The sequence below is a fragment of the Perna viridis genome, chromosome 2 (genome assembly GCF_037379345.1).
Source record: "Perna viridis isolate PV_CMFRI_1.1 ecotype Kerala chromosome 2, ASM3737934v1, whole genome shotgun sequence".
Classification (NCBI taxonomy): domain Eukaryota; kingdom Metazoa; phylum Mollusca; class Bivalvia; order Mytilida; family Mytilidae; genus Perna; species Perna viridis.
Genome location: NC_142446.1, coordinates 3,389,561 through 3,406,551, shown reverse-complemented (window position 1 = coordinate 3,406,551; position 16,991 = coordinate 3,389,561). Strand labels below are relative to the sequence as shown.

The 16,991-nt window shown below is 34.5% G+C and overlaps 1 long non-coding RNA gene across 1 annotated transcript; it reads left to right on the top strand.

Moving 5' to 3' along the window:
* The first annotated feature begins 3,657 nt into the window (after nt 1-3,657).
* On the top strand, nt 3,658-16,597 carry LOC148623318 (uncharacterized). The gene is made up of 4 exons (XR_015919415.1): nt 3,658-3,687; nt 10,129-10,295; nt 14,083-14,139; nt 16,440-16,597. It is a non-coding gene; the product is annotated as an uncharacterized LOC148623318 (long non-coding RNA).
* Nucleotides 16,598-16,991: the final 394 nt, after the last annotated feature.

Below are 16,991 nucleotides of genomic sequence, written 5' to 3'. Positions count from 1 at the left end.
TGGGTAACCATTGATTTTGAACTGAAATTCAAGTCGCATCTCAAATATTTACAAAAAGGTATCAAAACAACTTAATGTCCTCAAAGGATTGGAAAATACCTAAACAGAATGAGCAACTTACCATATACCACTCCTACATATTATCAAACTTTAACTTTTGTCTACTCAGTTGGCACTTCTGTAGCAAAAGCAATACAAACAAAATCGAAAAAATTCAAGAACGGGCTCTCAGATTTATTTATGAAGACTATCAAAGTAAAACTACGAATAACTGCTAGAAACATCTAAAATGTCAATATTAGAAATCAGAAGAATAAGATATATGGCAATTGAGGTTTTTAACACCAACATCAAGAAGCCCATCATACTTACACGACTTAATAAATATTAAAAACACCAATTATTCTTTTAGGTACCAAAATTTAGCTGCAGTTCCATCAGCAAGAACAACCACATATGGCATAAAATCATTCAGGTACGCTGCACCCAAACTATGGAACGAGCTGCCAACCATTTTTGATCCCAGACTTCTTTCAATCAATTTAAAAGTCTCATCAATGCATGGAATGGCAGTTCGTGCAAATGCACTGCATGCACATAACCTCGTGCTTTTGTTAAAATAGTGCTTTTTATGTTTTTATTAATTTATAACTTGTATTTGCTTGCTTATAGTGATATCTGATCAGCTATCATCAGGAAAAAATTGGGTTATGCTTATTACTAGCTGTTTTATTTTTAGCCTTAGTTTATTTATAGTAAATTTTACAGTTTGCATGTATGTAGTTTAAGGGCAGAGCACAGCGTGACATTCCCGACCTGTCTCTTATTGCCATTTTTTTATTTGCTTGCTTTGCTGCTTTGTATGTATTATAATGCTGTGTGTCTTGCGTGTCGTATGTGTATTATTTTTATTGTTATATATTGTGTCTTTTAAAGTTTTAAAGTTTTATAATAAATAAATATTTGATGTTTTACTGATCGTTCAATACCAAATGGAAAAAGAAATGATTTCTACATATATATTTTTACAAAACATTTTCGAATTTTCTTGGGACGACCAGTAGCTAAAGTATGGCTCACTTTTAACACATGATTTCATAATGAAATAAGTGTTACTTGAACTTTTGGAAAGTCACTAATGTGACAATACTACAATAGAATAAAATATGACAAAATCTTTTATTTTTCAGAAGCTTCTTTATTACTAAAACGTGAATTATAAATAGGTAACTTGTTTATTTAAATAACACCACAGCGTGTTTCTTTTCTTGTCTTTTCTTTTGTTCTTCATATCCAAATTCAAGGTGTAGGTTAAAATATAGAACTGTGCTGCCGGACTTACAAAGTACATGTCTTGAAATGTAAGTAATAGATTTAAATACGGGTGTTTATGGTGCTCATTAGGGAATACACAAGTGCAATAGTTAAACTACAATTAATTTTGCTAGCTAAATATACATTTATATTTTTGATACTCAATTAATTTACAACTGTTGAATTGATATGTTTTGATATGACATTGTTATGTTTGCATATACATTATGTTGAATTTATATAAAGTATAAAAAACTATAGTATTTTCTCTATATACTGCCATAACTCGATTCCCTGTGATCGAACTTATGTAAACTGAGAGTGTCTATATATAACAGAGCAACTGCCTCATTTTGCAGCCATCGTCAATTAATCGATGGTCTGAATTGAGAATTGGGAAAGCGTAGTCGTTGTTGGTGCTTTTTGAGGTCATTGCATTGTCTAAATTAGACATTTTCAGATAACAGCAGGGGACGGAAGAATCCAAGCCCGACCCTCCTGTTACAGTTATATATTGTGTCTTTATGTGTATTGTTGTTATTGTTATATATTGTGTCTTATGTGTATTGTTTTTATTGTTATATATTGTGTCTTATGTGTATTATTTTTATTGTTATATATTGTGTCTTATGTGTATTCATTTTTATTGCTATATATGTCGGTTTTAAAAGTTCAGTAGAGCTTGTGTTGTAATGTTTCAGAATGTACTGTAAAGTTTTTTTAACTAGATCATAAGGTCTCGGCTGTTGTTTTTTTTTATAAACAAAAAATGAAAATATCCGATGAAAACATTAAAAATAAACGTAAAATGTGTGGTTTCATGTTATAGAACTACAATATTCGATTCTGTACCCGCATTTTCAGGAGCTGAAAACAGCATAATGGCAGCTTCATTTGCGTATACCTGCGTATATGCGATTGAACGCCAAACAAGTGTCGGAAAATATTTGCTAGTTTCGATAATTAGATACAAATCGAATCATAGTTTTTCCAAGATAGGGTTGGCCTTGTAGTCTGCAGTATGGCTCCCGGATATTAACGAAAATTACGTCATCAATATTACCCATAATTGTCGGGTCATAAAAATTGCGAAACGAAAACGAACCAAAACGAAACGAAAGTAATCGATAAAAGAAAGAATTGAAAGGAAACAATTCGATAAAATGAATCAAATTGTAATCAAAACATAATTAAACTATACTAATATGAAGCAAAATGCAGCGAAACTGTATACAATAAAAGAAATCTTTTAAGACGTTTTGCAAATTTTAAGAACCATAATGTTAATCAGTGCCGGACAATTCGACTCAAAGACATTTCGGACCAGGAAAACCAATAATTCTTTATGAATGCCGGACATTTCGGCCAATAGACATATCAGACCATGACAATTAGTATAATGCTATAGGGCAAATATATACAATCATTACAAAATTACCATACTTGAGGCTAGAAACCACTAATTCCACTTCCCATAGGCTTCTATGCAAATTTCACAATATCCAATGGCTTCTCTGGACTTTACCTTAACTTTAACCTGCAGAAGACTATATATCAGCATGATTCTACATATGACAGCTCACAATCCTCAGAATGGCATGTGAGGTTAGCAGACTTGCAGTGCAGTACTGGTCACCGGAAATGAAGTGTCTATAAATAGCATGGGAAATCCCAGTGTTTTCACAAGATAGGGGTATATTTAGAAATCATTATGGAGATTAGGCTTCACGTCACAAGAAGCAAAATGCACCTATAAAATGTACAGAAATGTTTTTCCTTTCAGAAACTGTTTAATTTTTTAAAATAAGATGAGAACTTTTTTCACAGCACTATGAGGAACAGGGGTAATTTCTGCTTAGGACTATTTTTGCCTACGTTCCAAATGCTCATTGGTTGAATTGGTGGTCTGTAACCTAGAAGGTATAAGAGTAATCAAGGGAACCAAGGTTATAGCGGTAATCAAACATAGACATAAAGTAACTAAAATCATACATACAAAGTAACAAAAGTAAATGAGCAATTCGGACTCCACTAAAAACTGGGAGCATGGACCAGGTGTACCGGTAGGGTAAGCGTCCTCTGCTTTTCTAGAAACACCCGCCGAGTTGCTCATATAACATATCAAATAAGAGCTGACAAAAAAAAATAGTTTTTATTAATGTTTCTTCGGGAGCGTTAAAAGGTTTCACCTTCATCATATTATATAAACTTCAAACACACAAACAAATAAAAATGACTTTATTTTCATTAAACTAATATACAGAGAAAACGGAATTTTCCGGTTCTGGAATTCCGATTCGGGTTCGAACTACACAAAATAACGACACCCCAACATATCCTAACTTCCGGTTGTTTGTTACAAGGACAGGTAAGGCAAGGTCGACTTCGAATTTCTCCTTTATTCGAGCATTAATGGGTTACATTTAGGCTTAGGTTTTTTCAATATCTTGCCGTAATTATTTGATCTTTGCAAGAACATAATTTTAGGAAGGCACTACCTAAATTTAAAGGATTTTTGTCTCGTATAGTCATTTTAATATGATGACGGCGAAATCTTTTAGCGCTCACGAAGAAACATTAAATATAAACAACTTTACTATTGAATATTCGTCAGCTTTGATTTGACATCTATCTATCTAATCCTCTTTGTCTCCGGTGAGACATAAGGCTGCAATTGTTTCCCCCCACCTGGGTCTGTCTGGCTATCTTCTGCAAGTTCTGGGCTTCTCCCCATGTTTATCTACTCTGTTTCAGCACAGCCCCCACTGTTCTTTGCAAAGTTGTTTTTTTGCGTACCAGGCTTCCGCCTTCCAGTTGGGGCCCATCTGAGGGCTATTTTAGGTAACCGTTGCTGGTCCGTACAAAAAACATACCCTAGCCATCTCAACCTCCTTTCTTTGATCTCAATGTTGATGTTCTTGCAATTTGTTTTTTGGAACAGTTTGATGATATTTTATATTTTGTTTGGCCAAAAGATTTTGCACATCTTCCGTAGGCATCCATAGTTAAAAACTCACAATTTTCTGTAGGTCGCTTTGGATGATTCTCCAGCACTCAGATCCATATAGTAAAGCTGATTTCACATTACTGTTGAAGAGTTTGATCTTAGTTTTCAACTAGTATAAGTTGGATATCCAGATAGGACGCAGGGTGGAAAATGCTATCCGTGCTTTCTCTAGTCTATCTTTGATGTTTTTTTGGACATCGTTGTCAGAGCTGATCAAGCTTCCTAAGTAGGTAAATTCTTGTACAAACTCTATTGGGGTATTTCCGATATTGATCTTTGGTAAAGAGTTAGCTTTGATATTCATTGCTTTTTTTTTTGTAGTACTGATGTTAAGGCCTATTTGGCGGGAAAATTTGTTTCGGTTGTCTGATTTTTCTTGCATATTCTTAAAGTTTGTGGAGAGAATGGCTAGGTCATCAGCGAAATCGAGGTCTTCAAGGTGTGACATAAGGTTCCATTGTATCCCTCTTGGTCTGTTTGATGTTTTTCTCATTACCCAGTCAAGAGATAGAAAATAGGTGAGATGATGCAACCTTGTCTTACTCCTGACTCGACCTGGAACCAAGCAAATGTGCTGTTATTTAGGATGACACTGCACTCGTAGCCATTGTAGAACTTTCTGATGATGGTAATTATCTTCCATGGTAATCCATAATGTTGCAATATCTTCCATAGCGTATCTCTATTTATACTAAGGAAGGCCTTTGTGAAGTCAATAAAGTTGATGTAAAGAGGACTATTTCACTCAATGCATTGTTCAATGATGTTTCTCAGAGTGAAGATCTGGTCTACACATCCTCTACCTCTTTGAAATCCGGCTTGTTCTTCGCAGAGTTTTTGGTCGGTGTATGGACAGAGTTTTGGGTCGGTGTATGGTTCTATTCTAGATAGTAGTCAGTGATTTAGCTAGCGCTCGCCATTTTCGCCATTGACGAATGATTTTCGAAAGTGGCGAATTTTTCTCGTGCACAATTTGTAACTTGATATTTTGCTCCCCCCTCAAAAAAAATATCGGTAAAAAAGCCCCCGATGTTTCCATGACCCCATAATTGACAACTTTATTACCTTTCCCAAGCCAATTAGGGTTTTACAATAAACAATCATGACCAATGTTTTGATTGCATCACCTTTGATCACACCTTGCTTGATCACCTGGTTGAGGCTAATTATCCCGACAAACAAATTAATTAACGGTAATGATTTGTTTGTTGAGCGCTGTGACACGTTCTCAAAGTACTCAAAGTGTCATCGTATGTATTTAAAATGGAAAGATGTTTGGATTTTTCAATCACAGTTCGAATCGCAACTATGTTCGCCATTACAACCTATTTTAGTTTGTCGTCACATGACAACGTACCTAAAGGTCAAAAGTCTAAAAATAAGTCAACTACTACAAAGAGTCGCAGTGATCGACTATTAAAGTCAAAATTTAAACCAGAGTGGTCAAAGATATTTCCCATCACAGGACATTTTCAATGCTCTTTCTATCTTTGATCCCAAGTAGATTCCAGAGAAGGGTAGTCAGGAGCTTGTTTCCTATGGCAGTGTTCATGTGGATTTTCTTTGTAGGCATTTTGGACAGGACAAGGGTGAGTACAGTGCTTTGATCAGTGAAGTGCATTTTAGAGAGGAATGGTCTATGATGAGGCGTGTTCTTGAAGGGTATAGAGGTTTGAGTATGGCAGATTCTCTTCTTTGTTATCCAAGGGCAGTTTTTCTGATGACTATCCTAATGTTTCTAAGTTGCTCTCTGTTTGTCTTCTTTCTGCTGTATCTTCTGTGGACTGAGAGGGACTTTAGTAGGTACAATCTGATCAAGACCAGTCTGAGGAATAGGTTGAAGGTGGAATCAGTGAACACTCTTCTTAAGGTTTGTCTCCATCCTTCTGATATGGGTTCCTTTGATTTTAAGAGGGCTTTCACTTTGTGGTGCATGGCTAAGGACAGGAGGTTTATGCATTACTGATCAAGTAAACAGTGCTTTACATTCTTAGGCACATACCAACAATAGTAGCTGATGTATATAATTTTTAGATTTTTACACACATGATATGTATGACACAGTAACAAAGTATTTTTTTGCATTTTTTATTCATGAATAGTTGCTCATGTAGAAACTGTATGTTGTTATATATTTTTTATTATGAATTATCTGTTATTTATATACCAGTGCTGAAATAGAAATAAACATGTTATTATTTATAATATAGTTGTTATAAGTATATACTTGCATGCTGATAAATTTGCGACGCGAAAAGAAAAAACAGTATTGAGATTTAGTCTTACGCAAAAGTGACTAATGGGTTGAAAATCCTGGCTAAATCCCTAGTAGTATTTTACAGTAGACTTTACTGGGGGTGGACAAAAAGGTGATGCCTCACCAGTTTTCACATACTTGCAGATCCCCCTTCTTTGGTAATTTTACAATTAGAACTTTAGTCCAATCACTGGGGATGATTTGATATATTATAAATATAACGCAGGAGGTTTGGGGGGGGGTAACTTAACTGGTAAAAAGGTACAGGTGTGCGGCCCCAAAAATTTTTACCCACCCCCTTCATATATTCTGACAATGAAAAATCGACACCCATTCATACATATGCGTGGTGTTTATCAGAATCTACCTGTCACAGCAGCATGCTGATCAGAACATTTGACTTCAGTATCTAAAGACATTATCTTGTCCTAGCTAATTGGATCTCTTCCTGCTAATCAGTCAAGTGTTAATCTTTATTTACTTTGATGATATTAAGGATGATTCAATTGATGTGAAATCGATTACCATGCGTAAATATATATGCTATCATTTGTAAATTTTAACCCCAATCACATATACTGCAATTAAATTCCTACCCTTTTCATATATTTCTAATCATAAAAAAGTAGACCGATATGGGCCGCACATCTGTACCTACCCATTATACTTAAGTTATACTTAATGTCCGGCATTCATAAGGATGGTTGTCATGGTCGGAAATATCTTTGGGTTGAATTGTCCGGTACTGGTTAACATTATGGTTCTTTTAATTTGCGAAATGTCTTAAAAGATTTCTTTTATTCAATTTAGTTTTGCTTCATTCTGTTTCGATTTGTATCGTTTAATTATGTTTTTATTACGATTTGATTCATTTTATTGAATTGTTTTGTTTTGATTCTTTTTATCTATTATTTTCGTTTCACAATTTTTATGACCCAAGAATTATGGGTAATATTGATTACGTAATTTTGTAAACATCTGGTCGCCATACTGCAGACTAATATGGCCAACCCTATTTTGGAAAAGCTGTATTTCGATTTGTATTTAATTATCGAAACTAGCAAATTTTTTTGGAGACTGGTTTGGCTCTCAATCGCATATATACAAGTATACACAAATGAAGCTGCCATTATGCTGTCTTTCAGCTCCTGAAAATGAAGGTTCAAACTGGATATTGATGCTTTTTCCTGCCATATACAGAACCAAGTTGATAATACAATCATAAACGCTCCCTTAGGAGCATATTAGACCAACAAATTTCCCATTTTAGTAAAACATTTTTTTTTATATAATTAGAATGTGGGCATCGTCACCATGACAACTTTGGAAGCAGTATCGAAAAGTGATATTACTTTCTGTTTATGGCTTGTGATATAAGGATATTTGTACTCAAATAACATTTTGCCCTGTGCAAGTCTGGGTGTCAAAAGAATAGGTCCACATCAGCTCTAAGCTTGCCTTAAAAGGAGACTAAAAAGTGCACAGAACCCTGGCCAGAGACAAGGGTGCTTTGCCCACAGAGCAACTGGGTTGTGTGGCCCAGTTGGTTGAATGGGGTAGCCTTGTCATGCTACATGTGGGGGTCGTCAAGCCAGAATACAGAAAAGGTGACTGCAAACCATAGCAATGCACCATGTTGGGAAAGATGCCATGTTCCTTGCACTTAAAAGAACCCTGCTGTGGCTCCAACACAGTAGGCTCAATTGCCCTACGCTATCAACATCTCCCTATTTCTAGTGACAATCAAAATTCGTCAACTCTGTTAAGGAGTGTCCCGTCCCATTTTTCATTTCATCTTCACTTCATGTTCATCACCCAGATACAGTTGAAATATTGCTGCTTGAGCATTAAACACCAACAATCAATCAATCAAATAACATTTGACTTTGTTAATCATTATCATAATGCACTGATATGTTGTTTTATGAGCCAGAGCCGCCCCTATGAGGAAGGTGAAACCTTAAACACTCCTGAAGGAACATAAATCCAAAAACACCTTTTATATTTTTTGTCAGCCTTGATATAATATATTATTCTTATTAACTTCCAAAATGGTAAAATTTGTTCTGATATACTGTATTCAATAACTGTTTTTATTGTCCTAACGCATTCTCCATATTGTCATGGTCTGAAATGTCTATGGGCTGAAATGTCAGGGATTCATACAGAACTATGGGATGTCATAGTCTGAAATGTCTTTGGGTCTAATCGTCCAGTATTGATAAGCTGATTACATCATTTTCGTAAACATTTGGGTGCCAAGTTTTGACCATCCCTATCATGGAAAAAGCATAGAGTCGCTTGTATTTATGGAGCTTTCAAAGGATATCTAGCAATTGTTTTCAGAGAATGGTGTATTTCTCAATTGCATTTACTAGTATATGAGAATGAAGGTGCTATGAGTTGTTTTTAAGTTCCCAATTTTACATGCACAAACCCGATGCTTTTTCTGGCTGTAAGTATACGGGACCCAGTTGATGACCATTAACGTCTTAAATGTAAGCCTAGCAGAAATCTTCCCCTAATTGTTGGGATTGATTTATGATATTTTCATCTGTTGGAGCTTGCAAAGGATATTCCAAATATTTGTTATTTAGTCAGTTGAACAGTTAAAGGTTTGGTATTGAATGCTGGGTTTTGTCACTATCTCTTCAACAGGAAGTTTCATTTTTTTTTTAATATCTGAATAATTCCTATGAAATAATATTTGTCTTTCAAATGTTTTGTCTAGACAGAAGTGTTTTGACAATACATACATGTGTTTTTCAAAACTTCAACAGATAGCCATGTAGTGTTCTTTGACAAAAGTTTCTCAAGTGGTCAATATGAGGAATTTTTAGATGATTTTTTTTTATACATTTAAGAGTAAGCTTCACAGGTTTACCGGTAATCAACCTGATTTATCAACCAAGGGTTATATATACCAGATTTTCTATAAATCATGCTTTGCATCTGCGTTGAAATTTCAAACTATCACTTCCTAACTTCATATGTTAATTATGAAATACATGTACATATTCTGAGCTATTCATGTATTAGAGCATCTACATATATAGTAGTCACTGACACTCCATCTTTAATAAGCTATTCTATTTTATAAGATACATGTACATTGTACATGTATCTTGTAAAATAGAATAGCTGATAAAGTAAAATTTTGTTCTTTTTACAAATGATTGTCTACATTTCATTGTATAAAAAAATCACTCTAGAGGTGATTTCAATTTTCAATGCAGTTTTTTTTATGGTACTTGGATATGAGGTGTCCACAAAGTTTGTGAAGACATGTATTCTTCAGCTGTAGAAAAAAAAAATTTCACTCACTTTTATTTTGAACACTTGAAAATAACTTATCCGTAACAACAAGTTTGTAATGCCATAGACATAGTGTGGTGATTGCTTCATTATATAAGTCATACCGGTTAGTTTATATTTATTTGCCAAAACATTAGTCAGGAAAGAAACATGAAGTAAGCTTTTAAGATGTTGATTTTCTCCCCATCTTTCTTCATACTCCGTTAAATATTATCAGTTGTTTGATTTTTCTCAGGAAGATGGAACCTGCAGGTGGAAGGCAGATGATTTATCCATACACACTTTTTGGGAAGCTAGCCAGGTTTAACTACAGATACAGATGGCATAATGACAGAATGTTGAGGTTCCGTTTTTATGTTTTGCCAATTGCTGCCTATTTAGCATGGAATATTCAGAAAGCAAGTAAGTAATGGTTTGATTAGTGTATGCAGTCATTGTTGCACATAAAGTGGTTGCCAAAATTATGTGTCTATTTATTAATCTATATGTTGACTGATTGATCTGGAAATACTAAGTACATGTATGTTATTGCTTTTTTAACCATAATTGAGTTCATTTATAAAGTTACTTATCTTATTATATGTGCAGTCTGCTTGGAGATGATTGATTGTTGGGGTTTAACGCCCGAGCAGCAATATTTCAGTTATATTCAGGCAATGAATTAACCTGTGAAATAAAAGGACGAGTACTTCAAAATATTGAAAAACAGCAACCACTTGATAAGCTGTAATACACTAAATCATTAGTCAAACCCACAAGCAACATTTTCAGTAAAATGCTTAGTCATTGCAGGACATTGATTATTGGTAACTTTACTCTAGGATTGACATCATTCTAATTGACAAACAGCTCAAAAAGCTACCTATTGCATTAAATGACACCTATAAATATGATGAAAAGTGTAAACATAGTTTTGGATGGGTGTTTTCGATCCACCATCTTCATTAAGTTCAGGACTAGTGGTTTGTGGAAAAATTGGTGCTTTTTGAAGTAGCATTGGTGCTTTAATTAGATGGTACATGTGTATTTGCCCTTTAGAAAAATTGGAAAATTGTGGCAGTGCTATTGTATATTTAATTATTGGAAAATTACCATATTTTCTTATTTTTGTTATGTATGAGTGTAACATAGGAGATTGTTTGGAAGTAAAACTCTTGAAGAATCATTTTTTATGTAGAGTAATTACAATGTACATATATTAAAGTTTTAAACAGACTTCATCCCCTTTATTTCAATGGAATATAAAGGAAAATTGTATTTCATATAAAAATTATATAGATTTATTTGTTTACTTAATCCATTGTGAATGATGTTTGTGCAAGTTATTTTAAAACTGTTTATAACTTGCCAAGACAAGATAATTTATTTTGCTTACTCAATTAAGTGCTATAAGAGGAATATGTAAACAAGTGGCAAACCATGCATATCAACAGCTTATATGAAAATCAACACGTATGTCAAAGTCGTGAAAACATTTTTTCTTGTTTCCTTAGAAATTTTACAACAATTTTTTATTATGAATGGACAATAAACCCTGCATCCCGACGGAAGATGGTTTAGAGCGTAATGACTTGGATTATACGTATTCCTCAGTTCCATTAACTCATTGTTACTACAAGTAAAAAGATAATGGTTTTCATTTCCAACTCCTGGTGTGGTACATTATGCCAGCGACCTACTTCATTTGGCAATTTAAAATTTTGGCAAAGGACATTTACACTCTTTGGCAGGATGTTTGCAATTTTTATTTAAATGTTTGATAGGACCCCACCAGGCCACAAATTAATTTTAAGGACGGTGTCAATCAGATACTAATTTCTTACACTGAACCAATCAAAACTGACTAAAAATTAAAAATTAGTAAAAATTAACTCAACCCTGGCCAAAAGCATGTGGCTATTTATAAATGCAAAGTAGAATAATTGTACAATCACATGTTTTCAACATTAAGAAGCTGATTTACCTTATAAAAGAACATATTAAATTCCCAAACAATATTTATTCCATTAGATACTTCCAAAACACATTGAAAAGAAAAAGGAAATGAATGTCTTTTGTTTACATTGCCATGTTGTGTATCAATGAGCACATCTTTTTTTGGCTGAAAGATTAGTTAAGAAATAGATCGTAAAATCCCCCAAGTCTAAAAACAGGTGTGTGTAAAAAAAAATTTTGTAAGTCATGATGTGGGGTTTTTGTCATGAATAAACTACATATTAACATAATAATTAAAAAACAAAAAAAAACAAATCTAGTGTGCCAACTTTAAATAACAAGAATAAGATTTATGTTTTTTCCTGGTATAACTAGGTCAAATCCACACTACTGACTTCCTGAACATTTTTTAGAAACATGAATATTAAGACCAGAGTAGTCTATTACATGGTTAGATATTATTCTAAATCTATAAATTTATTGAAAATTACTAAGATTAGAGTTTAATTGAGATTGCTCAAATGAATATCACATTCAAATGAGCCATTGAGGCCCCAAAATAAATGAAAAACTGTAATTTTCAATGGATCTGGTGTCAGCAGAAATTTGAAGAAACTGGGTGTGTATGAATTAGAGGAAATGTTTATGAAGAATTACCTGTCATAATTTGATAGAATATCTTTAATTTTTCTGTTAATTTAAGAAGGAAAATTAAAAAAATGGTATTAAAATTATAAATACTGCAGTAGAAGAAAACAGGTAAAATATTTACCTGCAAATAATTCATGTAAACATAAACAGCAATGTACAAATGTACATTTTTAATACACTGATAAATTTTTATATAATACATTAAACACAAAGTGGCACGTTTCGTCACTCGCACTGAATACTGCACTATCTGAAAATTTTGGCCATGGGAGAACACTGGGACATTTCCTTCTACTGTTTCATTAATGACCCCCCACATTTGTACACATGTTAAAGTTTAAATGTTATTTAGACATACATGTACCTTTTTAATATAATCATAAGTCATTGCTTGCTTGGTATTTACACCCAAAAGATTGAAGATAAACTTAACTTTTTTAAGGTTAAGTCATAGCAATATAAATATCCATCAAAATGTATACATTTTTCTTCTTTACTAGTCTAATCTTTTATAACTTTGAAAGTCTATCTAAAATGTCGAAAATTATTGATGGGATGTTAATTAACTTCAAGTACTGATAATTTATACAGAAACTTTAATCTGATAGCAGTAAAAATAAATTTATTTACCTGGTAGAAAAAAATATATTTAGTTTGAGCATTTCCAATGAATTGTGAAATACAATGCTGGTTTTCCCTCCAGTTGTGGTATGTAATAAAATTTACTGTTATTTACAAGGTATTATTTAAAGTTAGAATTATTTTGGAATTAGAAAATGAGATTAAAATAATTTGTAAAACCAACCCTGACAAGGCATTGCTAAGGGGGTTAGTGATATGGCATACATGTAGCTAAAGGTTAGTGACAAGGTATAGCTAAGGGGGTTAGTGACAAGGCATAGCTAAATGGGGTTAGTGACATGGCATAGCTAAGGGGGTTAGTGACAAGGCATAGCTAAGGGGGTTAGTGACATAACATAGCTATGGCGTTAGTGACATTGCATGGCTAAATGGGTTAGTGGCAAGGCATAGCTAAGGGGGTTAGTGACATAACATAGCTAAGACGTTAGTGACATGGCATGGCTAAGGGGGTTAGTGACAAGGCATAGCTAAGGGGGTTAGTCATAATATAGCTAATGTGTTAGTGACATGGCATAGCTAAGGGGGTTAGTGACATAATATAGCTAAGGTGTTAGTGACATGGCATGGCTAAGGGGGTTAGAGACAAGGCTTAAATTAGGGGCTTAGTGACAATGTATAGCTAAGGGGGTTAGTGACAAGGCATAGCTAAGGGGGTTAGTAACGAGGCATAGCTAAGGGTGTTGGTTGCAAGGCATAGCTAAGGGGGTTAGTAACGAGGCATAGCTAAGGGGGTTAGTAATGAGGCATAGCTAAGGGAGTTACTGACAAGGTATAGCTAAGGGGGTTACTGACAAGGCATAGCTAAGGGGGTTAGTAACAAGGCATAGCTAAGTTGGTTATTGACAAGGCATAGCTAGAGGGGTAGTAACAAAGCATAGCTAAGGGGGTTAGTGACAAGGCATAGCTTGGGGGTTAGTTTTACCTTTTTTTTCATCATAAATTTCTTAAATTTATTTTACAGTGATTGGTGATGAAGCAAATAAAGAGTTGTGGAAGCAACTTAGAGCTAAAAGAAGAAGTAAGTTGTTAACAATTTAATGCAAAAAAAAATATCAGGTGTATAATGGTATGACACTGTTATTGTAAGTGTCATTCTGATGTCCAGACAATACTTAATACAGTTTAATTGTATAAATCTTTCTGAAATTTTACAAGGTGCCATATCAATTATTGGGTGGCTTGGATTGGTTTTTGGGTTGTGACTGTTACCATTTAGGAATTAGGGGCCAAAAAGAAGTCAGATACAAGCATTTTCATTATGTAAGGACAATAACTTGACTGTAAGGGATTGGGTTTCTCTTAGAAATGAACCACTAGGTGTCAGACCACAAAAATAATGCTGGAATTCATTATGGAATTGTGACTGGAATTGTTAAGGAATAATGGGCCAGAAACAAACATTTTGTTTTTTTTCTGGACAATAAATTGACTATAATTGATTTCTTTGAGTACCATTTAACCTAAGGAAATCTATGATTCGATTGATTTGGAACTATTTATGAATGAGGGACCAAAAAGTGACCATTTATAGAAATTTATAGCCATACAAAGCTTGAATGATGTGGCCATAGTTTCATCAACTGTTCAGGGTTTAACTTCTGCAGTTGAATAAAGCTTTGTCCAGCAAATCATTAACTGTTGTTGTTAAATTAATATCATGGTCTGTGTCATCATATCAAAAGACACTTGGTTTTCAAGCAGTAACTTCGGTATTTGCTAATGTACCCCCTCACCAGCCCTAAAAACAAAGTTTGAGGTATATAGGAATCACCCTGTCTGTTTACACTTCCTGTAAGTGCAACTTCTCTTAAACCACTCAGTTTCGATGAAAATTATGAAGAGTTGGGCATTATATTCAGGCTGAGACCATGACACCAGTTGTTGGGGTAAGTCTGTGGTATCATTACACCAGTTGTCAGGTAAGTGTGACATCATTTCACCAGTTGACGGGGTAAGTCTATGAGATCATGACACCAGTTGTTGGGATAAGTCTGTGGTATCATGACACCAGTTGTTGGGTTTAGTCTTTGAGATCATGACACCAGTTGTTGGGGTAAGTCTATGAGATCATGACACCAGTTGTTGGGGTAAGTCGGTGGTATCATTACACCAGTTGTCAAGGTAAGTATGAGACCATGACACCAGTTGTTGGGGTTAGTCTATGGTATCATTACACCAGTTGTTGGGGTTAGTCTATGGTATAATTACTCCAGTTGTTGGGATAAGTCAGTAGTATCAATACATCAGTTGTCGGGGTAAGTCTATGAGATCATGACGCCAGTTATTGAGGTAAGTATGAGATCATAACACCAGTTGTCGGGTAAGTGTGAGATTATGGCATCAGTTGTGGGGTAAGTATGAGATGATGACACCAGTTGTCAGGGTAAGTCTATGGTATCATTACTGCAGTTGTTGGGGTAAGTATATGAGATTGTGATACCAGTTATTAGGGTAAGTATGAGATCATGACACCAGTTGTCAGGTAAGTGTGAGATCATGACACCAGTTGTCAGGTAAGTGTGAGATCATGACACCAGTTGTGGGGGTAAGTATAAAATCATGACACCAGTTGTTGGGGTAAGTATGAGACCATGACACCAGTTGTTGGGGCAAGTCTATGGTATCATTATACCAGTTGTTGGGGAGTAAGTCTATGGTATCATTACACCAGTTGTCGAGGTAAGTCTATGGTATCATTACTCCAGTTGTCGGGGTAAGTCTATGAGATCATGACACCAGTTATTGGGTAAGTATGAGATCATGACACCAGTTGTGGGGGTAAGTATGAGATTATGACACCAGTTGTCGAGGTAAATCTATGGTGTCATTACACCAGTTGTCGGGTAAGTGTGAGATCATTACATCAGTTGTCAGGGTAAGTGTGAGGTCATCACACCAGTTGTCGGGGTACGTATGAGATCATGACACCAGTTGTCGAGGTAAGTGTGAGATCATTACACCAGTTGTTGGGTAAGTCTATGAGACCAAGACACCAGTTGTTTGGGTAAGTCTATGAGATCACTACATCAGTTATTTGGGCCCTTCAGAACTTACTTAAAGATGTGTTTACACTTGTTGAAGACCTTTTGGTGATCTCTGAAAGTGTTTACATGTATTTAGGTTATATGCTGGTGTTATGGGGTTTCACCATATCTTTTTTCCATCAATCTGGTAACACTTGCTGTATTACATATACGTTTGTTGTATTTTATCATATCAATTATGTTCATAAATAATATATTGATTAGTTTCTTGTAACTATGGCTGAAATGTGATCTATAATGATACAGTCCCAATAACATTACAATTATTTTTTAGATGGATGGTTTGATCCTGTCAAAGAATGATGCATATATAGGAAGAGACTGATGAAACATTTCTTCTTCATTTAAATGTGTTATATAAAAACAAAATATATTTGAGGAACAATATTGTATAAAATTAAAAAAAAATATATTAAATTAACAGTAACTGGCTTTTCAGTCTTGTGTGAGCTGTTTTTAATACCCCTATCATACAATGTTTTGGGGGTATATATGAATCACCTTGTCTGTCTGTTCTTTGGTCTGTTCATCCATATTTTTTATAAGCAGAACACTTTCTTAACCACTGAAGGGATTTTGATAAAACTTTATTAGAATGTTAGGCATCATATGTAGATGTCCAAGGAGGAACATAGTTACTGTGGATTGATGCCATAGAGAATAATCCAACTTAAGGGATTTATTTTAAGCAGGAAGTATTCTCTTTGTGAGCTTGCTCACAATATTTCCAGTTTATAACGAGCACAACTCAAGCTGCCACAAAGCCACAGAGAAAGTAGAGAGCTCTAGAACAAGTTAGGTTGCAGGAGGTTGCCAACAAAAATTC